The sequence below is a fragment of the Panthera onca genome, chromosome C2, assembly GCF_046562875.1.
Source record: "Panthera onca isolate mPanOnc1 chromosome C2, mPanOnc1 haplotype 2, whole genome shotgun sequence".
Lineage (NCBI taxonomy): Eukaryota > Metazoa > Chordata > Mammalia > Carnivora > Felidae > Panthera > Panthera onca.
The window spans coordinates 35491363-35517262 of NC_138347.1; positions in this window are offsets into that span (position 1 = coordinate 35491363).

The following is a 25900-nucleotide window of genomic DNA, read 5'->3' on the forward strand; positions in this document are numbered from 1 at the left end:
CTGGTTTGACTTCGATATTTTTGAATTTGTTGAGGTTTATTTTGTGACCTAATATGTGATCTATTCTGGAGAGTGTTCCTTGTGTACTTGAAAAGAATCTGTCTTCTGTTGTTTTAGGATGGAATGTTCTGAATATATCTGTTAAATCCATCTGGTCCAGTGTATCATTTAAAGCCACTGTTTCCTTCCTGGTTTTCTGTTTGGATGATCTGTCCATAGATGTAAGTGGTATGTTAAAATCCCCTATTATTACTATGGATTAGTTCCTTTATGTTTGTTATTAACTGTTTTATGTATTTGGATACTTCTATGTTGGGCACATAAATATTTACAATTGTTATATCTTCTTATTGGATTGTGCCTTTATTGTTATATAGTGTCTTTCTTTGTCTCTTGTTACAGTTTTTGTTTTAAAGTCTATTTTATCCCATACAAGTATTGCCACTCCAGCTTACTTCTGGCATTCTTTTGCATGATAAATGTTTCTCTGTCCCTTCACTTTTAATTTGCAGGTGTCTTTAGGTCTGAAATGAATCACTTGTAGGCAGTGTATATGGTCTTATTTTTCTTATCTACTCTGTCACCCTATGTCTTTTGTTTGAAATGTTTAGTCCATTTATATTCAAAGTTATTATTGATAGATAAGTGTTTATTCCCATTTTGTTACTTGATTTGTGTTGTGTGTGTGTATGTATGTATGTATGTGTGTAGTTTTTCTCTGATCCTTTCTTCTCTTTCTCTCTCTCATGCTTTACTGATTTTCTTAAGTAAAGAATTCTGTTTTCTTTATTCTTTGCATATCCATTAGTGGTTTTTGATTTGTGGTTAACATTGGGTTTGTATATAACATCTTTTTCATATAGCAATCTATATTAAGTTGATAGTTACTCAAGTTCAAAGACATTCTTCACTCTCCTTGCTGCGTTTTAGATATTTGTTGTCATACTTCACATCCTTTTGTTTTGTGAATCTCTTGACTGATTTTTTATAGAAATGCTTAGTTTTACTGCTGTTGTGTTTCCTTCATTTCATACTCTCACTCATGGTCTTTTCTTTCTACTCACAGAGTCCCTTTTACTATTTCTTGTGGGGCTGGTTTAGTGGGCATGAAATCCTTTAGTTTTTGTTTGTCTGAGAAACTCTTTATTTCTCCTTCTATTCTGAATGACAGCTTTGCTGGATAGAATATTTTTGACTGTAAAGTTTTCCCTTTCAGCACTTTGAATATGTCATGCCACTCCCTTCTGGCTTGCAAAGTTTCTGCTGGAAAATCTGTCCATAACCTTGTGGGGTTTGTACATGACTTCCTTTCTCATGCTGACTTAATTTTTTTTTTCCTTATCATTACTTCTTGCCATTTTGATTACTGTGTGTCTCAGTGTGGACCTCCTTTGGCTGATTTTGTTGGGGGAATCTCTGTGCCTCCTGGATTTGCATATTTGTTTCCTTTCCCAGAGTAGGAAAAAATTTAGTTATTATTTCTTCAAATAAATGTTCTGTCTTCTTTTCTCTCTCTTCTCTTTCTGGGACTCCTATAAGGGGGATGTTATTATGCTTGACTGAGTCACTGAGTTCCCTAAGTCTTTGCTCATTTTGCATACTTCTTTTTTCTCTCATTTGTTCAGCTTGATTGATTTCCATTACTCTGTATTCTAGTTCATTCTTTCTTCTGCTTCTTCCAGTGTTCTATTTATTCCATCAAGTGTATTCTTAATTTTATTTATTGTATTCTTTATCTCTGATTGCTTCTTTCTTATCTCTGTGTTAAGGGTCTCACTGATGTTCTCTACTCGTTTCTCAAGTCCAGTGAGTATCTTCATAGTCATATTTTAAATTTTTTATCAGGCATGTTACTTATATCTATTTTGCTTCGGTCTCTTGCTGTGGTTTTATCCTGTTGTTTCATTTGTGACATTTCACCATCTCCCCACTTTGCCTGACTCTCTGTTTCTGTGTATTAGGAAAATCAGTGGTGTCTCTTACTCTTTAAAGTAATGGGCAGGATGTGCACTTTTAACTATGTGGCACTGGTCCTTCTCCACTTGGGAGTGCTGCCACTGTGGAGACCAGGCAGCCAGGGCTGCTCTACACAGAACATGCAGGAGGTTTTGGATAGGTCCTCTCGTGGAAGGGATGTGCATCCCAGGGACTGAGGCTACTCTTTCTGGGGGTGGGGGTGGGGTACAGGGCAGGGTGTAAGCAAATTAGGTTGTGAGTGCCAGTACTGTGCTGATTCTCACAGGTGGCTGTGTGTTTATGGTGAGAGACAGGAGAGGGAAATGTCCCCTGCCAGCTCCTTTGTTCCTGGAGAAGTCCTTCAGGGAATTCTGAGATTAGTAACTAAATCTCCCTCCCATAAGTCCCAGGTGCTTTTCGAACTGCTGCTTCCAAGCTGTATCTCAGAGGACTGGTTGCTGTTCTGTCTCTTTAAGGACAGGGGCTTAGCTTCCTATTGCCCTCTGGGCTTTCTCAGAGCTGAGCTCACAGATTTTTAAAGCTCCAGGTTTTAAGTCCCACTGGTTATAGGCATTAACAAAATTTGGCCCCTCTGATTTTCAAAGCCAAATGCTATGGGGATTTCTCTTCCCTCTGTAGGCTCCCCAGTGAGCTGGTCTGTTCCTCTCTGTGCCCACAGTTCCCTCTCTCTCTGGAGGTAAGACCTGTGGATTTTACGTTCCTGTGGAGTCCTCCCTCTTCCTGCCCTCTTTGATGTAGCTTCTTCTCTACATTTAGTTGTGGAGTTTGTTCAGTCAGTCTTTGGGTCCTTTTCAGAGCTGTTTGCTCTGGTGTGAGAATTATCTAGTTGTATCCATGAAAGGAGGTGAGTTCAGGGTCCTCCTACTCCACCATCTTCCCCAAACATACCAGTTATACTTTAAAATAATTTTTAGTGGTTTATCTAGAGTTTGTAATACATACACATTTACAGCTAATCCAATTCCACCTTCAAATAAGACTATTTGACTTCATGAGTAAATTGAGTATCTTACAGTAACAAAATAATCCTAATTCTTTCCACCTGTCCCTTGTGTCATTGCTGCCATTTATTATACTTGTGTACTTTTTTTCTTTTAAAGTAACAGAAAATAAAACACATTTGGGAAGGTTTTTACATAGTTTGAAATAATAGTAATCATCTATAAAGTGTATATTTCCGTGAATGAAAATTATTTCCATAGAAATTTAGAATCCACTTTAGATACTAACTGACTCTTAAGGGGGATTCCTTATAGATGGGCCTAACTTGCCATATTAAAAAAAGGAAACATAAATGTCTTAATTTGTAAGAGCAAATTGTTTAATTCCATTTACTTAGGAAATAAACCAATTAGGGAATAATTGGTTTAGATATGTTTATTATTATTATTATTATTATTTTTACTTAAAGCATAATAGACACACAGTGTTATATTAGTTTCAGCTGTACAACATAGTGACTCAACAAGTCTATATGCTGTGCTATGCTCACCACAAGTATAGCTACCATCTGTCACCATGCAACACTATTATAATACCATTGACTATATCCTCTATGCTATAACTTTCATCCCTGTGACTTAATCATTCCATAACTGTACTGTCACTACCTTTCACCCATGTTGCCCACCCCTCAGGTTTCCTCCCCTCTGCAATCATCAGGGTTTTTTTTTTTTTTCTGTATTAATGGGTCACTTTTTGCTTTTTTTTTTTTTTACAGTTTCACATATAATTGAAATCCTATGGTATGTGTCATTCCCCAACTTATTTCACTTAGTATAATACCTTCTAGGTCCATCCATGTTGTTGCAAATGAGAATATTTCATTCTTCATTATGATGGAGTAGTATTTCATTGAGTATATAGACCACATCTTCTTTATCTATCCATCTATCAGTTGACACTTGGATTGCTTCCAGATCTTGGCAATCATAAATAATGCTGCAATAAACATAGGGTTGCATAAATCTTCTCAAAGTAGTGTTTTGTTTCCTTTGGATAAATAGCCAGGAGTAGAATTACTGCATCATATGGTAATTATATTTTTTAATTGTTTTGAGGAAACTTCATACTGTTTTCCACAATAGCTGCACCAATTTATATTCCCACAAATAGTACATGAGAGTTCTATTTTCTACATTTCCTCACCGCCGCTTATTATTCTTTGGCTTTTTGATTCTAACCATTCTAACAGGTGTGAGGTGATACTTCACTGTGGTTTTGATTTATATTTCTCTATTAATTAGTGATGTCGATATTGTTCATCTCTTCTTTGAGCCCTCTACTTTATCTGTTAGAGCCCTTACCACATTAATTATCATTGTTTTAAATTCCTAGTCTGATAATTCCAACATCTTTGCTGTGTCTGGTTTTGATAATTGCTCTGTCTCTTCAAATGTAATATTTTTCCCTTTTGTATGCCTTGTAATTTTTTCTTGATAGCCAAACATGATGTACCAGATAAAGGGAATTGCTATAAAAAGGCCTTAGTAGTGTGGTGGTAAGGTGTGGGGGGAGGAGGAACATCCCATAGTCCTACGATTAGGTCTCAGTCTTTAGTGAGCCTATGCCTCTGGACTGTAAACTTCACAAGAATCTCTAAGGCTTTTTTCTTCCCTCTTGAGTGGCACAAGATAACTAGAGTGGGCTAGAGTTGATTTTTTTTCTACCTTCAGGTCACTTAGGATCTGACAATCCCCAGAAGATTAGACTTTTGTTAACTAGCTTTCCCTGAGGGCAGGCCTTGAAAAGAACAGTGTACCCTGGTGTATTTCAAAATTGTTCTTTTTTTCCTCTCCCCCTGCCAGACCAGAGAGGATTTTTTTTTTCAGTATTTACTATGGGAACTTGGTAGAGTTTCTAGAGGCAAATCTCACAATACTGTGGGGGCACCTATGAGGTTTTTAACTTTCAGTCATGTCCACACTGAGCCTCCAGCAAATTGTCAACTACAGTTGAAGTTTTCCTACTTTGGCATTGGTTCCCACAGTGATTTTCATTTGTGAGTCGCTGCTCTCGTAAGGCACAAATCTGTCTGTCTTTTCAATCTCAGGGGCAGTGGTTTGCCTTGTGTTCTTACCTCTCCTATGGATCTGAAAAGAGTTGTTTATTTTTCAGTCTGTTCAGCTGTTTACCTTACATAGGGAGCTGGAAACCAGAAGTCCACAAATTAACTTAAATAATAGAACCATAATCTTAGAGAAAATATATTCTACATCTACTTGTTGAAGAAGGGCATAATCTTGATCTTTTGGATAACCAAGCAAAGAATATTATCTGTATTGTCTACACATTTCAGGCTAAAAGCTTCCTTTTATTAAATATGGAATGATTATTCCATAAATTATCAAACTTTGCAGCCATTTACCCAGCTTGATACTTCTTAATATTTTAAAATAAATTTCAAGTTATTATAGTACTGGGAGAAAAGCTTAAATTTTTTTGTCTAAAAAACGGTCCTTATGGAGTAAGACAAATGTAGGACCAATAAAAAGTAGAAGCCTACATTGTCCTGAGGTAAAATAAAAAATAGTAATTAGTCAAAACATGTCAGTGTCTTTTAAAATTACTTTCTAGAAATGAATATGAAATCCATTAACTGGAACTCTTAGAAGAAGAAGAAGAAGAAGAAGAAGAACCACTACCACCACCACCACCACCACCTAGAAGGGATTCCTAGTAGAAAACAATAAAATGATCACCACACAAAAATTTTAAAATGGTATTTATCCATATGAACTGAGAGAATAAATGAGGAAGCAAATGGAAAATGGAGATATGAATAACTTTTGAAAGTAGATGAGGAATGAATAGGTTAGTACGGTTTAGGAAACAATAATTCCAGATGAGCTGGACACAGAGTAGAAACAAGCCACTTTGTCCACACAAAAACCAACAGTTGAAGATAGAAAGTACCCTATAATACTAAGGTCAGACACAGAGCTGAAAATGAGCATGATGTGAATGTTTTTAGATAGAGCGACTGGAATACAGACTTCTCTGAGTATTCACAGACAAAGAATTGCCTTGACTCCACCTCTATCAGCAAAACCTAAAAATGTTTTCTCTGGACTATTGAATCCAGAGAGGCTCTAGGATTGCGGTCTCCATTTACAGCAGAGATTATAGATGAAGTATGTGCTTAAAGCCAGGGGTTTGATTAAAGATGTAAATGGTGCACAGTTATGTTGTTTCCTAGCTCTCCTTTGAAAATGCTGGAATCCAGTCATATTATTTTCCACATTCTCATAGCTCTTTTCCAAAGAAAGTGATCAGAGGATTTTTTTTTCCTGAAGAAGCTGAAATTTATGTAGAGAAAAAAATATATATCTTCTGCCACAAATTATGGTGCAACCCTCGATAAGACTGCTATAGTTCATCAGATGATAAGCCCCAAGAAAGCTCACAGAGATTCCACCCAAATTCTGCATACATAATTTTAAATATAATTGGAGAATCAATTTTTTTGGAGAAATGGAAAATGGATCAAAAGTTGTAAATTAAATTGAATCAAACATGTAGGTTGTTAACAGTATGAATACAGGGAACATTGTCTTGGTGTATTGAAAAACAGTACATGAAATGCAAAATGTAATTTATAATTGGTCATAGAAATAATAAAGGTTAAGTACTGGAAGTATTTTCATACACATCACATTTGCCTACTTTCTTTTTTGGACTTAGGGAAATGGAGTGAAGTGTCCAAATTTGAAAGCCTGGAAGTTGGCATAACGATAGTTTTGTGCATAATTTACATGTATCTCATAATAGATATTTTCAAAATCATAATTATAATAAAAAAATCAGGACTCTTACTTCCCTCTCCCACTCTCCTTTAAACGAGAAAGGTTGAGAGTTTTGGTAAGAAGTATGAAAATAGAGTCTGGTTGTGTACTTGGGACAGAATAGGCATGATACAGAAGCAGAAATAAATATAAGAAGGACATGAATAAGGAATAAAACAGAGAAAATTTCTCACTGTGAGTCTAAGCTAGCACAGAAAGTCCCTTTGCGTTTAGGTTGGAGGGAGACGAGATGAAATTATCATACCCTTGTATTTTTTGAGAAACATATTGATAGCAGCTGTCACACTGTAGGAAATCCTCATAATTCCTGCCTGTGGCATAAGGTTCTACCACTTCTTGCTGTCACTGTCTCCTGTGTTTTGAAAGAGGGGTTTGACACAGAGCATAGCACAGACTCTCAAGGCTCTGGAAAAAGACGAAGTGATGTTGGCAGCCACATATGGGTATGGACTGCTCAGTGGCACAGTGATTCTGTGGTTAGCTTTGTGCGATAACAAAGGAAATTCAGTTCAGCTGCTCTTTAGTGAAGAATAGAGAGGGCACATGAAAATTATTGTCTGTTAATTTGAAATTTTACTATAACTCTACAACCGTGACCCAGTAGTTTAGTTAAGATAGCCAAGGTTCCACAGCAGCAATAAACTCCAAAATCTCAGTAGCAAACACAGCCAATATACTTGTTCACTAAGTTCTGCCATGGGTCAGAACAATTCTATGCAGCAGCTGTCCTCCACCTTATGACTCAGTGATTCAAGGCATTTCAGTCCCGTAACATTTCCATTTTAACACTTGATCTTACTGCAGCAAGATGATGGGTAAAGAGAGTTCTGGAGCGTCGACAATCAAATGTTTTGACTTAGAATTGATATATGCTGCTTCCTATCAGACGATTGTTTATAGTCCTATGATCACCTAAATTCAAGGAACGCAAAAGTACAATTCTTTTGTGAGCACTTAAAAGACAGGAGAACTGAATGCAAGTAAGGGCATGAAATCTCTACTACACCTGGTGAAGTGTCTGTTTCAAATGCAGAAGGAAAGTTTACCAGAAATAATTAATGGAATTTGTAGAACCATTGAAGGGATAGGAAAAATGCATAATGACTTTTTTTCCCAAATTTTCATGTTGTGAATTTGCTAACAAATTATTTTGGGCTTACCATGGAAGAAGGGTGAATAGAGAAGATAACTTGATAGATTAGGTAGGAATTAATAAAAGGAATGCTTTTTCAAATCAAATTTCTGAAATTCTGCAATCTGCTGAATGATGTCATAGAATCTTAAACCTAGAGTTTTTCAATAATTGCTGTATTAGACAGCAGTGCAGACATTCATGGGGATAAGAATCACATATAGATGGCTTAGTCTTTCTCCTTGAAATATTGATTCAATAGATCCACCTCTAAGTTGGATATCTTTTTATTTTTTTAAAATGACAGCAGCGCTGAAGCTGTTTTTTTTTTTTCTTTCTAATTCTTTTGGTCCCTTCTCAACCTTACCTACATGATTCCATGGATATTTTTCTATACAGAGATGGTTTACAGTTTTATTATGTAGTTAACATCAGTGGCAATTATTTCTTGTAAATTAATCTCTAGATGCAAATCTTAAAAGGATAATTTAATGGTGGCAGAGGTATGTTTAAAACAATAATTGGCATCACAGGTTGGTGAGTTTTGTTGTGTTTCATTCTGTTTCATATCTACATTATAAAATAACTATGAACCCTCCTGAGTTATCTACCATTAGCTAATCATATAAGAGACAATTCCTATAAATTAGAATCATTGCTCTGCCTTCTTGAGAGGTGTTAAATTAAAAGAAATTAGACCTCTAAGTCCCTGCTTCAATATTTCCTCCCATCTACAAGAATATTTCTTGGAGAAGTGCCATTTCTGCCTTCAGTTCTTTAACTCACTGATGATTCTATTCTTTTACTGAGAAATTCAGTTTATTTATAGAACATACATATTACAATATTGCAGTGATTATCCACTTTTGTTAATTGTTGCCAAAATGTCATCTGCATAGACCTAGCCTTTTTAGAAGGATGCCATCTAGAACATCAATATTCAAATTATTAGGACATTTTTCCTACCATAATAAATAATAAATACTACAACAAACATCACATTGGGTCTTTCCTTCAAGTTACTCATCTTTACAATTAAAACAGTATTATGCATGTGAAATAAACAACTCCAATTGATTCAAAGGATTTTTGCATTTCCAAATTTATTATTATAATATATATAATTTATTTATAATACTTAATACTAGGGTATGCTGATATCTATTTTGGAAGAGATAAAGTTTGTAAATACCATTCTAAACTTATTTTAAGAATGTAAATTATAAATTTTGTTTTACTTTCTGTGTTAAGTGATTAAGTTAATCTTATATTACCTTCAAAATTTAGTTTTAGATCATTGCCCAATGTAACTCTGGATTAGGATTGAAAATAAATTTAATTTATTCAAAATTATATTCAAAATAAATATAATTTGATATTCTTCATTTTTGTGGGTTAATTTATACTAAATTGCTAAAAATATGCTGTAGGTATATATTTTAACAGAAGTGTTTCAATTAAAAACATTTAACTTGGAGAAAGATGGCAGCATAGGAGCACGCTGGGCTCACCGCATCCTGCTGATCACTTAGATTCCACCCACACCTGCCTAAATAACCCAGAAAACCACCAGAAGACTAGCAGAATGATTCTCCAGAGCCAAGCATAGACGAGAGACTCATGGAAGAGGGTAGGAAGGGTGGAGGGGCAGTGCGCGCTGCACGGACTGGCTGGAGGGAGCCCAGGCAGAGGGGCAGCCCGTAGGCAAAGCAGAGACCCCAGTCTGGCTTGCAAAAGTGGAGGGGATGGACGGAGTGTGTTCTGACAGCAAGCAGGACTTAACATCTGGAAGGTTATGAGCTAACAGCTCTGCTCAGAGAACAGGAGGACTGGTGGACAACAGGAGGGAGAGTTGTTGAGCCCCGGATGACAGAGCTCAGCTTGGCGGGGAACAAAGGCGCTGGCCAGCACCATCTCCCTCGCCCATCCCCCAGCCAAAATCCCAAAGGGAACCATTTCCTGCCAGGGAACTTGCTCGCTCCCGCGCAAACACCAAACACTGTGCTTCTGCAGATCCATCCCTCCGGCAGGTCTGACTCCCTCCCGGTGCCACAGGGCCCCTCCTGAAGTGGATCTCTGAAGGAAAAGTGAGCTGAGCCTGCACCTCCCGCCCCTGTGCACCTTGCAGACCCACCCCAGCTAATACGCCAGACCCAAGCACCACAAGCCTGGCAGTGTGCAAGTAGCCCAGAGGGGCCACGCCACGCCACAGTGAATCCTGCCCCTAGGAGAGGGGAGGAGAAGGCACACACCAGTCTGACTGTGGCCCAGCAGTGGGCTGGGGGCAGACATCAGGTCTGCCTGTGGCCCCGCCCACCAACGCAAGTTATTCAAGACAGCACAGAGGAAGTGCCCTGCAGTTCGGCAGCACTCCAGGGACTATCCAAAATGACGACACGGAAGAATTCCCCTCAAAAGAATCTCCGGGAAATAACGACAGCTAACGAACTGATCAAAAAGGATTTAAACAATATAACAGAAAGTGAATTTAGAATAATAGTCATAAAATTAATCACTGGGCTTGAAAATAGTATACAGGACATCAGAGAATCTATTGCTACAGAGATCAAGGGACTAAGGAACAGCCAGGAGGAGCTAAAAAATGCTATAAATGAGCTGCAAAATAAAATGGAGACAACCACAGCTTGGATTGAAGAGGCAGAGAAGAGAATAGGTGAACTGGAAGATAAAATTATGGAAAAAGAGGAAGGTGAGAAGAAGAGAGTTAAAAAAAATCCAGGAGTATGAGGGGAAAATTAGTGAATTAAGTGACGCACTAAAGAGAAATAATCCACGCAAAATTGGTATTCCAGAGGAGGAAGAGAGAGGGAAAGGTGTGGAAGGTGTACTTGAAGAAATAATAGCTGAGAACTTCCCTGAAGTGGGGAAGGAAAAAGGCATTGAAATCCAAGAGGCACAGAGAACTCCCTTCAGACGTAACTTGAATTGATCTTCTGCACAACATATCATAGTGAAACTGGCAAAATACAAGGATAAAGAGAAAATTCTGAAAGCAGCTAAGGATAAACATGATCTAACATATAAAGGGAGACCTATAAGACTCGTGACTGATCTCTCGACTGAAACTTGGCAGGCCAGAAAGGAATGGCAGGAGATCTTCAATGTGATGAACAGAAAAAAATATGCAGCCAAGAATCCTTTATCCAGCAAGTCTGTCATTTAGAATAGAAGGAGAGATAAAGGTCTTCCCAAACAAACAAAAACTGAAGGAATTCATCACCACTAAACCAGCCCTACAAGAGATCCTAAGGGGGATCCTGTGGGACAAAGTACCAGAGACATCACTACAAGCATGAAACCTACAGTCATCACAATGACTCTAAACTCATATCTTTCTATAATAACACTGAATGTAAATGGACTAAATGCACCAACCAAAAGACATAGGGTATCAGAATGAATAAAAAAATAAGACCCATCTATTTGCTGTCTACAAGAGACTCATTTTAGGCCTGAAGACACCTTCAGATTGAAAGTGAGGGGATGGAGAACTATTTATCATGCTACTGGAAGTCAAAAGAAAGCTGGAGTAGCCATACTTATATCAGACAAACTAGACTTTAAATTAAAGGCTGTAACAAGAGATGAAGAAGGGCATTATATAATAATTACAGGGTCTATCCATCAGGAAGAGCTAACGATTACAAATGTCTATGCGCCAAATATGGGAGTCCCCAAATATATAAAACAATCACAAGCAAAAGCAACCTTATTGATAAGAATGTGGTAATTGCAGGGGACTTTAACACCCCACTTACAGAAAAGGATAGATCATCTAGACACAGGATCACTAAAGAAACAAGGGCCTGAATGATACATTGGATCAGATGGACTTGACAGATAGATTTAGAACTCTGCATCCCAAAGCAACAGAATATACTTTCTTCTCGAGTGCACATGGAACATTCTCCAAGATAGATCATATACTGGGACACAAAACAGCCCTTCATAAGGATACAAGAATTGAAATTATACCATGCATACCTTCAGACCACAATGCTATGAAGCTTGAAATCAACCACAGGAAAAAGTCTGGAAAACCTCCAAAAGCATGGAGATTAAAGAAGACCCTACTAAAGAATGAATGGGTCAACCAGGCAATTAGAGAAGAAATTAAAAAATATATGGAAACAAACAAAAATGAAAATACAACAATCAAAATGCTTTGGGATGCACCAAAGGCAGTTCTGAGAGGAAAAGACATTGCAATCCAGGCCTATCTCAAGAAACAAGAAAAATCCCAAATACAAAATCTCCCAGAACACCTAAAGGAAATAGAAGCAGAACAGCAAAGACACCCTAAACCCAGCAGAAGAAGAGAAATAATAAAGATTAGAGCAGAAATAAACAATATAGAATCTAAAAAAAAAAAAAAAACTGTAGAGCGGATCAACGAAACCAAGAGTTGTTTTTTTGAAAAAATAAACACAATTGATAAACCTCTAGCCAGGCTTCTCAAAAAGAAAAGTGAGATGACCCAAATGGATAAAATCATGAATGAAAATGGAATTATTACAACCAATCCCTCAGAAATACAAGCAATTATCAGGGAATACTATGAAAAACTATATGCCAACAAACTGGACAACCTGGAAGAAATGGACAAATTCCTACGCACCCACACGCTTCCAAAACTCAATCAGGAGGAAATAGAAAGCTTGAACAGACCCATAACCAATGAAGAAATTGAATCAGTTATCAAATATCTCCCAACAAATAAGAGTCCAGGACCAGATGACTTCCCTGGGGAATTCTACCAGACATTTAAAGCAGAGATAATACCTATCCTTCTCAGCTGTTCCAAGAAATAGAAAGGGAAGGAAAACTTCCAGACTCATTCTATGAAGCCAGTATTACTTTGATTCCTAAACCAGACAGAGACCCAGTAACAAAAGAGAACTACAGGCCAATATCCCTGATGAATATGGATGCAAAAATTTTCAATAAGGTACTAGCAAATTGAATTCAACAGCATATAAAAAGAATTATTCACCATGATCAAGCAGGATTCATTCCTGGGATGCAAGGCTGGTTCAACATTCACAAATCAATCGACGTGATACATCACATTAATAAAAGAAAAGATAAGAAGCATATGATCCTGTCAATCAATGCAGAAAAGGCCTTTGACAAAATTCAGCATCGTTTCTTAATAAAAACCCTCAAGAAAGTCGGGATAGAAGGAACATACTTAAAGATCATAAAAGCCATTTACGAAAAGCCCACAGCTAATATCATCCTCAATGGGGAAAAACTGAGAGCCTTTTTCCTGAGATCAGGAACACGACAGGGATGTCCACTCTCACCGCTGTTATTTAACATAGTGTTGGAAGTTCTAGCATCAGCAATCATACAACAAAAGGAAATCAAAGGCATCAAAATTGGCAAAGATGAAGTTAAGCTTTCACTTTTTGCAGATGACATATTTTACATGGAAAACCCGATATACTCCACCAAAAATCTGCTAGAATCAACACATGAATTCAGCAAAGTTGCGGGATATAAAATCAATGTACAGAAATTAGTTGCATTCTTATACACTAATAATGAAGCAACAGAAAGGCAAACAAAGAAACTGATCCCATTCACAACTGCACCAAGAAGCATAAAATACCTAGGAATAAATCTAACCAAAGATGTAAAACATCTGTATGCTCAATACTATAGAAAGCTTATGAAGGAAATTGAAGAAGATATAAAGATATGGAAAAACATTCCATGTTCATGGGTTGGAAGAATAAATATTGTCAAAATGTCAATACTACCCAAAGCTATCTACACATTCAATGCAATCCCAATCAAAATTGCACCAGCATTCTTCTTGAAGCTAGAACAAGCAATCCTAAAATTCATATGGAACCACAAAAGGCCCCGAATAGCCAAAGTAATTTTGAAGAAGAAGACCAAAGCAAGAGGCATCACAATCCCAGACTTTACCCTCTACTACAAAGCTGTAATCATCAAAACATCATGGTATTGGCACAAAAAACAGACACAGTGACCAATGGAACAGAATACAAACCCCAGAATTAGACCCACAAAAGTATGGCCAACTAATGTTTGACAAAGCAGGAAAGAACACCCAATGGAAAAAAGACAGTCTCTTTAACAAATGGTGCTGGGAGAACTGGACAGCAACATGCAGAAGGTTGAAACTAGACCACTTTCTCACACCATTCACAAAAATAAACTCAAAATGGATAAAGGACCTGAATGTGAGACAGGAAACCTTCAAAACCCTAGAGGAGAAAATAGGAAAAGACTTCTCTGACCTCAGCCGTAGCAATTTCTTATTTGACACATCCCAAAAGGCAAGGGAATTAAAAGTAAAAATGAACTATTGGGACCTCATGAAGATAAAAAGGTTCTGCACAGAAAAGGAAACAATCAACAAAACTAAAAGGCAACCAATGGAATGGGAAAAGATATTTGCAAATTACATATCAGACAAAGGGTAGTATCCAAAATATATAAAGAGGTCACCAAACTCCACACCCGAAAAACAAATAACCCAGAGTGAAGAAATGGGCAGAAAACATGAATAGACACTTCTCTAAAGAAGACATCCAGATGGTCAACAGGCACATGAAAAGATGCTGAACATCGCTCCTCATCAGGGAAATACAAATCAAACCACACTCAGATATCACCTCACGCCAGTCAGAGTGGCCAAAATGAACAAAACAGGAGACTATAGATGCTGGAGAGGATGTGGAGAAATAGGAACCCTCTTGCACTGTTGGTGGGAATGCAAACTGGTGCAGCCACTCTGGAAAACAGTGTGGAGATTCCTCAAAAAATTAAAAATAGACCTACCCTATGACCCAGCAGTAGCACTGCTAGGAATTTATCCAAGGGAAACAGGAGTGCTGATGCATAGGGTCACTTATACCCCAATGTTTATAGCGGCACTCTCAACAATAGCCAAATTGTGGAAAGAGCCTAAGTGTCCATCAACTGATGAATGGATAAAGAAATTATGGTTTATATACCCAATGGAGTACTGTGTGTCAATGAGAAAGAATGAAATATGGCCCTTTGTAGCAATGTGGATGGAACTGGAGAGTGTGATGCTAAGTGAAATAAGCCATACAGAGAAAGACAGATACCATATGTTTTCACTCTTATGTGGATCCTGAGAAACTTAACAGAAATCCATGGGGGAGGGGAAGAAAAAAAAAAAAAAAAAAAAAGAAGTTAGAGTGGCAGAGAGCCAAAGCATAAGAGACTCTTAAAAACTGAGAACAAACTGAGGGCTGATGGGGGGTGGGAGGGAGGTCAGGGTGGGTGATGGGTATTGAGGAGGGCACCTTTTGGGATGAGCACTGGGTGTTGTATGGAAACCAATTTCACAATAAATTTCATATATTAAAAAAAAAGAAAAAATAAATAAATAAATAGTACAAATAAAAAAAAACCCATTTAACTTACTGAATGTGGTATATATATTTAAATACATTTCATAAACTAGAAAACAATACAAAAGTATATATGCTAAAACATTAATACTATTTCCTCTGGGTTAGAGAATTTACATGATTATTTTTGGAGCATATTTTAGATTTGAAGATCTTTACCTATAATGTAAATATATATAAATGTATATACATATGTATAATGTATATATATAAAATGTATTATTTAAATGATAATTATAAAGAAAAATGTTATATATTTAGGATATTTTAAGAGTATAACATTCAATTTAAGTAACAGATATTTTTTTTCTTTTTAAGTTGTTATTATAATTCCAGTTAACATATAATGTTATAGTAGTTTCAAGTGTACAATATTGTGATTCAAGCATTCCATATATTACCCAGAGCTCATCAAGACAGGGATAGTCCTTAATCTAAGTAACAGATATTAACACATAACATTTCAGTAGGGTGTAGATTAGCACTCTATTTTCTATTCACAAACATTTAGAAAGACATAAATATTTTTAATAAAAAGTGTTTTAATTGTATTACAACAAAATAATGTCCACAAATTATAGCAGAAAATCTATGATGTTCCCATCATAGAAATGAAATCAGCTGAGGAGCAAGCTAATGGGTAAGAATTTTGGTAAACTGTCATGCCAACATTCTAAATATACATAAATATTTAATTCCAAGTATATGCAAATGAAAATGGCTAGTTTTCATTCTTTAAGAAAACTATTGAAGGCTATGCATTTTCTTCTGGGAATAACTTAAGAACAGCTTTGTTGTAACACATTTTTTATGAAATGTTATTTTATTGCTTGCTAATTTCAGATTAATTTATTGACCAGACACTCTTTTAACATAGTTGATCCTTAAAAAATCCTTGTGAAGTATGTAATATCATTTCCCCTACTTTGCCAGTGGAAAACAAAACCAGATATATATTTTTTTTAATTTGACCAAGCTCACCCACTTAAAAAGTTGGATATTTGAACCAAAAAAGTCTAGTTGCTTTGTGGATTTCTATGTTATACAGAGATCCTAGATAATGCATATTTCAGTCTTTTGCTTTCTTAATATCTGTGCTATACTGAGATCCTAGATAATACACACTTTTAGTTTTGATCACTTCTTTGATCAGGGCTTAATCAGAGATATATTTTAAAATTCTTTTTCACTTTCATTTAGGTTCAAAGTTCAAAATAAATAAAAAATTATATAATGACAATCCTCCCTCTTAATTCTGTTCCCTGTAACCATTTGAATTTCATCTTTTGTAAAATATGTATTCATATCCTTTGTGTTTTCCTCCCAGACTTGAGGTGTTAACTTTTTTTATTATCAAAATGCAAGATTTCAGTATGAAAAGAACTTCCCAACTGGTATAAGCAACCTGGAATGGCTTGGTGGTGTGAAATATCTATCTTTGTTTTCTGGTCTCTTCTTGGCTGAGTCTCAACCAACCAGTCCATTTACTGAAGGGTGACATGGAAAAGTTAGAGAAATAAGCTCTTTGATATAAGGGTTGTAATTTTTTTTTCCTATACCTTTCGTCCTTTAATTTGTTCCATGATAAATTTTATGCAGAAATTTAAAATTTATGCTGCTTGTTTTATCAATCTTTTATGGCATCCGGGATTTGTGTGAAAATTAGAAAAGTCTTTACCACTTGGGGATTATACAAAAATGCTACCATGATTTTTATCTAGTATTTTATGAATGTTTATCATATTTAAGAATTTAATCCTTCTAGAATTGATCCGGGCACAGTATATACAACATGGGACTTAATGTTACTCCAGTTCTCTACTCAAATATCCCAACATCATTTGTTTCATCAGTGACTGGAGTGTGTTTATTAAGTTAGAAACGGTGAGAATATATTTTGGCTTTTTTATGGACTTTAAACTGTTTCTTAGACGTTTTGGTTTACTTATATACCATTAGAATGTTCTTAAAATTACTGATGCTTTATAACTGACAGGGCAAGGCCTTCTGTTTATCCTTTCTTTTTCATGATTTTCAAGATATTCATGCTTTTTACCTTTTCCACATCTTTAGGATATTCATAGCTTGGGGTATTTTACCCTGCTTCTTACGGCATCTATTTTCATTTACTTTCCTACCAATTTCAACTTCATTTGTGTGAAATATTTTGTCTTCTACTTTTATTCTGAGAAAATACACAACATTTTATCCATTTATATGTGCCATCTGTTCTGAGGTGTTGCTTTCCTGATTTTGGCTTTTTTATAAGTTATCATTTAACTATATACGATTGCAATTTGTGAAAGTTTTCCTTATTTTATTGCACCATTTATTCTCAAATATCTTTACATCTCATTCCTTATTTTATTTTTGTTCATTTGCTTATATTCTCTTTGTAAAAGTTCTTCATTAGATTCCTTTTAAATAACGTCCACTGGCAGGCACCTGGGTGGTTCAGTTGGTTGTGTCCAACTTCAGCTCAGGTCATGATCTCACGGTTCGTGGGTTCAAGCCCCTTGTCGGGGCACTGTGCTGACAGCTCAGAGCCTGGAGCCTGCTTCTGATTCTGCCTCCCTCTCTCTCTGCCCCTCCCCCACTCACACTCTGTCTCTTTCTCTCTCAAAAAATAAACATTAAAAAAATAAAGAATAATAATTATAGTATGAATCAGGTAACTGGAATTTAGTGGACGTTGCTCTTTGTGGTGCATTTAGGGGTAGTAAAGTGTCAGGGCTGTGTTTCACACTGGGATATTTCTTGGAGTACATTTTTGGTTTGGGTTCTTTGGGGCTTCTCCACATCCAACAAGAAAAGACACTTGTTACATTTTTCACAATGTAAAGATCCTCTTCTTTGCTGCTACAGAAGTACACTAAATCCAGAAATATGGGTTATCAGTGAGATTTTTTAAAATTTATTTGAGAGAGAGAGAGAGCACACAGGGGAGAGTGGCAGAGGGAGAGAGAGGAGAGAGAGAGAGAGAGGGAGAAAGGGAGAGAGAGAGAGACAGAGGGAGAGAGAATCTTAAGCAGGTTCCTCATCCAGTGTTGAGCTCAGCATGGGGTTTGATTCCATGACCCTGGGATCATGACCTGAGCCCAAATCAAGAGTCAGATGTTCAAGTGACTGAGCCACCCAGCTGCCCCTTGTCAGTGAGCTTGTTTGTTTATACTCACTTCCTATGCCTTTTGGATCTCATGCAGACCCATGCTGACACTATTATCAGCCAAGGAAGTCCCATTCCTGCCTTAGCCAACAAGAATACAAAGCTTGTTCTGCAACTTGGAAAAATGTGAATTTTGCTGCACAAAGCCATTTGTCTTCTTGGTGCTATGCTCTGTATCATTTTATTTCACTTTTCTTGCACAGACATTGTTGCTGTTACATCTTTGCAGTTTTTAGATGTTTTCATTATCTTCTAGTTCCCAGTGTTATTCATGAGATGCATGCCAGATTGTTTTCTTTCACGACTAAATTGTTTGGGAATTATGAGTATTTTTCTCTCGCTCTCTCTTTTTCTTATTTATCTTATTTTCTTAGTTATCTTATACTTTTGTTTTCTTTTTTAAATTGCTGTGTACTGGTTTGACTATTATAGCTTATAAATTGTTACTTTTTATGATATATCACTCTTCATTCTGTTTAGTGGGACTTGTGAGAAGTAAGGGAGATGATTCATTTTCAGCAATACCAAATAAAAACTGTGCTGTCCAGTTAACAGTAGCTTTATAACCTACTGGAAATATATATGACTCTCCTTCCCCCATAATGGAGTCCCAAACCCTTGCACACCTCACTTCCTGGCTCTTCTTCCCTTCTCCATATTGCCGGAGCTCTTTCCCGAGCTTTGCAATGAGCATGCGCCAAAGAACAAAGGAGGGACTGAAAGTCTCTGCTTCAGCTCAGGAGAAGGCTGTAACCTCTGTAGTACTCAGCCAGTGAGGAATCAGGGGAGGAGCTTGCACAGCAGGAGACAAATTGTCTGCTGTAACTGCCCCGACTGTGCCTGTTCATCAGACATCTGCTCTGGTAAGAACCTTGATTAAAGCCTCTCTTAGGTGTTCTCAGAGTCTTGGTGTCCTCCTTTGATTGGGTCATTGGGCTTATTTCTCACAGGTCTTAACTTGAAATTCATCGTTACTTTTATCAAATATTGCCTCTGCTCCTTTCTCTTTATTTGCATTTGTCTAGTATCTCTTCCTCCAACTTCTATTTATAAACTTACTTTCTCTCTTTCTTTAGTGATTTCCTTTAACAGCATAGAGCTGTTTTTCATTTTTTGCTGAAATTTCTGTTAGTAAGATAAGGTAAACGGATAAATTTACCTTTTATTGCATTGATCTTTTCTTTCTCTTTTTCATAGGACTTATATCGCTCACCAAGAGGACATTTTCTTCAATGTTCCCTAATTCCATTGTAATAGATTGTAGCTTTTATTTTTTAATGCTATTCTCTATTTAACTTTTAAATTTTATTATAATAATTAACTACTTTTAGCTTTAAAACATTGTCATTTCTGTTTCTTGAATTATGGCTCTCCTATATGAAGAACATTTATTTGCTATATTTATTTGGAATTCAAACATATTACCAACTTACTAATATTTTATATATTTCCCCTCATTTTATAATCACCCATTTTGATTTATCTGTATTTTTTACAAAGTCTGCTGCTTACATTTGTTCCTTCTCTTATATTTCCCCATACTTAACTTGTTGTTCTGATTCATTTACTTTTTAGTGAAGTCTTTTCTTAGATATTGTTCTTTGAGAGTGTAGGGGCCAAGGGAAGGATGTCCCAAGATGGGCCACTTTAGTATGAACATTATTTTTAGTTAAAACTAATCAAAGCCCAGTAATGGGAAGAAAGCTCTCTTCCTAGTCCTCAACTGCCTACATTTACATGCGGAAGGACAGCCTGTACCAGGAAGATAGTTATTAACAGAGACTATTTTACCTAAGAGACTACCCTTACCTAAGAAATTTATCTGCATAAAAAGGCAACCTTTGTTTTTCAAAACATCTCCTTTCACCTTTCTGCTAATGGTCTTCCTCCCCTTTGTATCCCTAGACCCTACCGAGCTCCTTAGCTCATGGAGCTTCTTGTTGCCTCATTTTCTTTGGAATTTCCACATCTGTGTGGATTCCTGATAGGGAATTTGATTTTCTCCTGTTAATCTGTCTCGTGTCAATTTGATTCTTAGTCCAGGTAGAAGGACCTTGAAGCACAGAGGAAGGTATTTCTCCCCAAGAGAATGCAGACTGATGTCTTCTCTCCTTCCCTACATATCTACAAACATTCCTATTTCATGGTGATAGGTGAATGAATGATAGCTTGAATAGGTATACATTTATTAGGAACTAACTCCTTTTCCCAAGTGTTTTATGAATGGTATTCCTTATGCTGTACCTGTTTAAAGTCATTGATTCCTATTCTTTAAATGGCGATCTCTCTCTCTCTCTCTCTCTCTCTCTCTCTGTCTCTCTCTGTCTCTCTCTCTCTCACAACTTGTGAGAATCCTTATTTGTATTTTAAAGATTATACCCAGGGCTATATTCATTTTCTAATCTGTCTGTCATAAATTTGGTAAAACTTTCACTGAGAAAACCTCACTAATTCATTATTATTTCTTTATTTCCTCTATTTTTTCTGTTCTTTATTTCCTTTTCTGGTAATTTTATGTCAGTTTGGTGATCCTTTGAATTCTGGTTTTCTTCTCTTGTCATCTGACACATTTTATTCATGCAATTAAAATGTTACATGTTAGAGTTATAAAATAGCTCCATGATAATATTTTCTAGTTGTATTTAGTGGGAAAGAAAACGGAAAATTGTACTTATTCCATCTGATCCAAATGAGGAAACTTTCTAGTGACTGAAATGAAAAGAAAGAAAGAAAGAAAGAAAGAAGTTAGACATCAGATGACACAAAGTTTAACAACAACAACAAAACAAAGAATAGTAAATTTAAAGATAGACCTAAAAATCACTCCATATGTAACAGAGATCAATGTGGAGATGAAAGATATGAAAGACAAGTTTATAATCATGGAGAATAAAATGAAGTGCAGCATATATTAAGTTAGAGTTCTAAAATTAGACAATAAAGAGAATGAGTAAGAAAAAATAGGAAAAGAAGCCAAGAAATTTCTAGAATCAATAATTATTCTAGAAAGAATTAAGCATATTGATAAAACAGAGCTTCTATTTATCTAACACCACTCTAAAATATGTGAAGCTGAAAAAAAGATATGTAAAATATGTAATTAGCAAAAGTTGTGTGTCAGATCTCTAAAGAAATTCTACAAATCAATAAGAAAAACAATATGGGAAGAAGAGACAAAAGATAAGAAGAAGCATTTTTTTTCAGAAGATGAAACACTAATGGAGAACAAAACCATATACAAAGTTTACTTTCTTTCGTAATCAAAGATATGCAAATCACCACCATAAGGAGACCTCATTTTACATGTGTTTTAAATTTATTCAACACTTATTTCATTGAGTTTTCATTAATTACAAGGCATTGTACTAAAAACTTCAGAGGCTATAAAGTTGAAGGATACAAAGCAGGCTAACTGCCATCACCAAGTTTACAAAATGGCAGCAGAGAAATAATTTCTATGGAGATAGGGTAAAAAAAAATAGTATCCCAGTTAAAGGAGCCATCCTTAACAATAAACTATTAACACTGTGAATGTAAAATATTTACTTTTTGGTCTTTTGAAACAGAATTAATTATTCACTTTATTTATAATATTGGAATAGGGCTTTTCTAAAAATTAGTGCTACATATATCTGCTTCCCTCAATACATGTTAAGTTTAATGACAGCAATCTACTTTTTTATCTTGGACAGTGGAGTACATCACTGCATCTGTCTCTCAACAAAATTTAATTGCATGAATAAAATATACAAAAAAAATCATTTATCCATTGGAATAGAAATTGAAATCCGGACAAATAAATCTCTAATTCTTTAGTAGACAAAAAAAAAAAAAAAAAAAAAATCAATGAAAATGAAGTGACATGATGAAAACCATATTTTAAGAAGATAAATTTACCTACCCTCTACTTGATAGACTGGATAAAGGAAGAGACTATTACAAGGCAATGAATACAGTCCATTGTGAGAGAACAAGCATGTGAACAAGGGCAGCAGCAGATGAGTAAAGATGATGGGACTATTCAACAGACAAATTGAATCTTAAATGAACAGTCTTTAACAGCCCATAAGGTGGGTATTGATGGCTAGGAGAAAACAAAGGAGGAAAGGACGCAGAATATTTGTTCAGTATGAAACTTCTCTGTAGTGTGTTATGTAGATCATTTCAACTGCATGTTCAAAGATGAAATTAATCTAGTGAACCAGTTAAAGAGAAACAAACACCAACACAATTGAATTGTGTGTCAATAGCTATCCAAGGTGGCTCAGAATAAAAAGAGTAAAGAAATGTTGATTGTGCATTAAAATATGCAAATTATTCAGTGTGGAAATGATTTCTGGGAAAAGATGAATATTGTAAAGGATTATATTAACAAAAGAGTAAGTGGAATTGGAAAATAGGAGTAGCAGATGTTATCTTTTGTTTTCTACTTGTCAGAGCCAGCAAGTCCTGCATTTTCAACATTATGATTTAAATTTCTCTTGCCCACCATCCACTAGGCATCAGGTGTTTGAACTTAATCTCAATACTGGAAACCTTCAAACAAAATGAGACACTGTACTTGGGAAGCATTGCTACCTAAGTTTTTACAATTTGAGCCCCTATTGTCAAATTCTTCACATACAATTACTCAATATGAATCAGGATATTTATAGTATGCTTTACACCTTAACGAACTTGAAAAGTTCTTTCCCTGTTTGTTAATCTGTCTATACATGTGCAATCTATGCTTCTCACTCTTTATCTACTTGTATAATAATATATAAAAACAGATATATAAATAGTATATTAAAATTAGACTAAATTATTCCCAAATGCTCAAAACTATATTCTTATTCAAGTTCTGGAAATTAATTTTAAAATGCTGTTTTGAGTTTCCTAACATAGATAATACTTATACATAAGTAGGAACTAATATGAGGTGGTTTTGGAAATCTAAATCTACTTTGTAACTTGGATACAACTTCTATTTGAAGAGTTTCGTTGTTATATTGCAGATGTCTTCTATCCCAAGTTAAATCTTAATACAATATGTTGGTGAATTATCAGACTCAGGATGTAATCACCTGAATATATTTAATGATTTTAATTCATAATATATTTATATAGATTTGACCAGAAAAAAACAAACAAACATTAAAGTGATTTAAAGTCAGAACAACTAAATTTCTGCTAAGATATTGTATAATTTAACATCTTGCCCTTCAGTTACTCTCTCGCTAATTATGAAAATGATGTTTGCTTATCACTATTTCAAAAGAAGAGCTAGTTGATGATTGGTAGTTGTAATAGGATCTCTGGTTCTTTGGAAGAATATTCGCCAGGGGAATACTTATAGCATCATAGAATTGATTGAGACTTAAAAAATATTTTTGGTTTTAATGGTGTGGGTATAAAAATGATCTCTTTAGCTTTACTCTATATTTATAGTCCCCATTGAGATGAAGGCTGGTATTTCTGTCAACCAGATGACAGTCTCAGTTATTTCTCACCACACCTATGCTTGCCATTTTTTGAAACAACCCTTACGGGAATTATTATAAAACAACTACCAAAATTTTTGCCTTTTAAATAACAATGGGATGACATTATTGAACCAAATTCTTATCAATAATTTTTTTTTCTAGACACCAACATAATTGCATTTTTTCTACTGTCTTGCCTGGGCAGACAATCTCTAGGGAAATAAGTATTTCTGTTAATAGCTTTCTCATGAACCTAATGTATAAATAAACTATCAATTTCAACAAATAAAACAAATTATAACACTGTTCTAACAGTAAATACACATATACAATTCATGTATATGCTTTAATATTTCATAAATTGCACCAAAACCTTACAGTGCATTGAGGTCATCAATAGTCATCTTATTAACTATTTCATAGTAAACTGCATCTTTTTTGCCTCTTTCCTTTTTGTCAAATAACATTTTTATATAATTTTAATGCAAAATATGATCTATGTCTTATTTTGGATGCTATGTGGCATAGGAAAAATAACTTTACTTGATTCTTGTCTTAAGAAATTTAAATTTTAATCTCCCACTCATTAAAGTATTTAATTCTTATTTCCACAATCCTATGTTGTAACCTAACAGCAGGAATAGATCAGTTTTTTAAACTACGTATCTATCTACACTATGTATAAAAATAACTACCAGTATAAGATTTTGAGATATGTTTTCTGCTCTAATTAGAATGGATTGGTTAAGATATATTCTTTGTTGATTTTTATGAGGTTGAAAATAGGCAGAAAATAAAACTGTATTATCCAATACCCATAATGATCATTTATGTTGAAGTTCATGGTGAAACAAATAGAATAATCTTCCATAGTTATCTTGTGTGATGAGTGGCAAAATAAAAAGTAACTTGTATCATCAAAACGTTTTACTATTAATTTAAAAATCAAAGACAAATGTGTATTGTAAATCTTAAGTACATATTACTTTTAATGCAGTTTTATATTTTGGGTGCCTTATATGTAATAAAAATTGAATCAGTATTACAACTCAAGATCGGAAAATAAATCAATTGTGGCCATTCTCATTTTAATGGTTTTTGGTCTTTCTGCTTATGAAATATTTACCTTAATTTTTAAATGATTTTGACTGGCAAAGAACTTGAAATGAGCTAAAGCTTAAAACTATTTGCAATATCCGCTTACTCTTCTGTAAATTTTATAAAATAGCTTAGGGCATTTTAAGTAGCAATTAAACACTTCATACATTATTTGACAATTGTCTGTTAGTGCTTTAATATTCCCAAGGTCTAAAGTGGTTCACCATGATCAAGGTGGAAAGACCATGTGGGGTAGCCTTGAAAACTATAGTATAATTAACTTGATTATTTTCTATACATGTTTAGATTTTTTAAATCTACACTGGATGAACTTGTCTAACTCAGAAAAATATAGCATTATTTTTACATTAACCATTAATTATTATTATTTTCATATATCAAATAATTTTAATTTATATAATAAATCAAAAACATCAGTTTTTATGTTGATAAAATAAAGTGAAGACTATTTGTTTTATAAGTAAATCCATAATTTTATCCATAATTTCCTTTTCTGCAATAGCATAATATTCTGAAAAACTCAATTTTTTCATATTTTCATAATATTTAGCTTATGATACAACATTTAAAAAATTTCCCTGTCTTTTAAAAATCTCTGCAACACTGTCTAAAATACACTGTTTAAAAATACACTGCAACACGTGTATAGGCAAATCATGTTTTTATTACATTTGTTTAGAATATAGCAATATGTTTCAAAACAAATGTAGAAAAAATGAATTCTTTGAAGATTGTAATGGAATAAATATAAATGTTGATTTATCCAACTTTTTATATTTATGGTTACCATATTAATT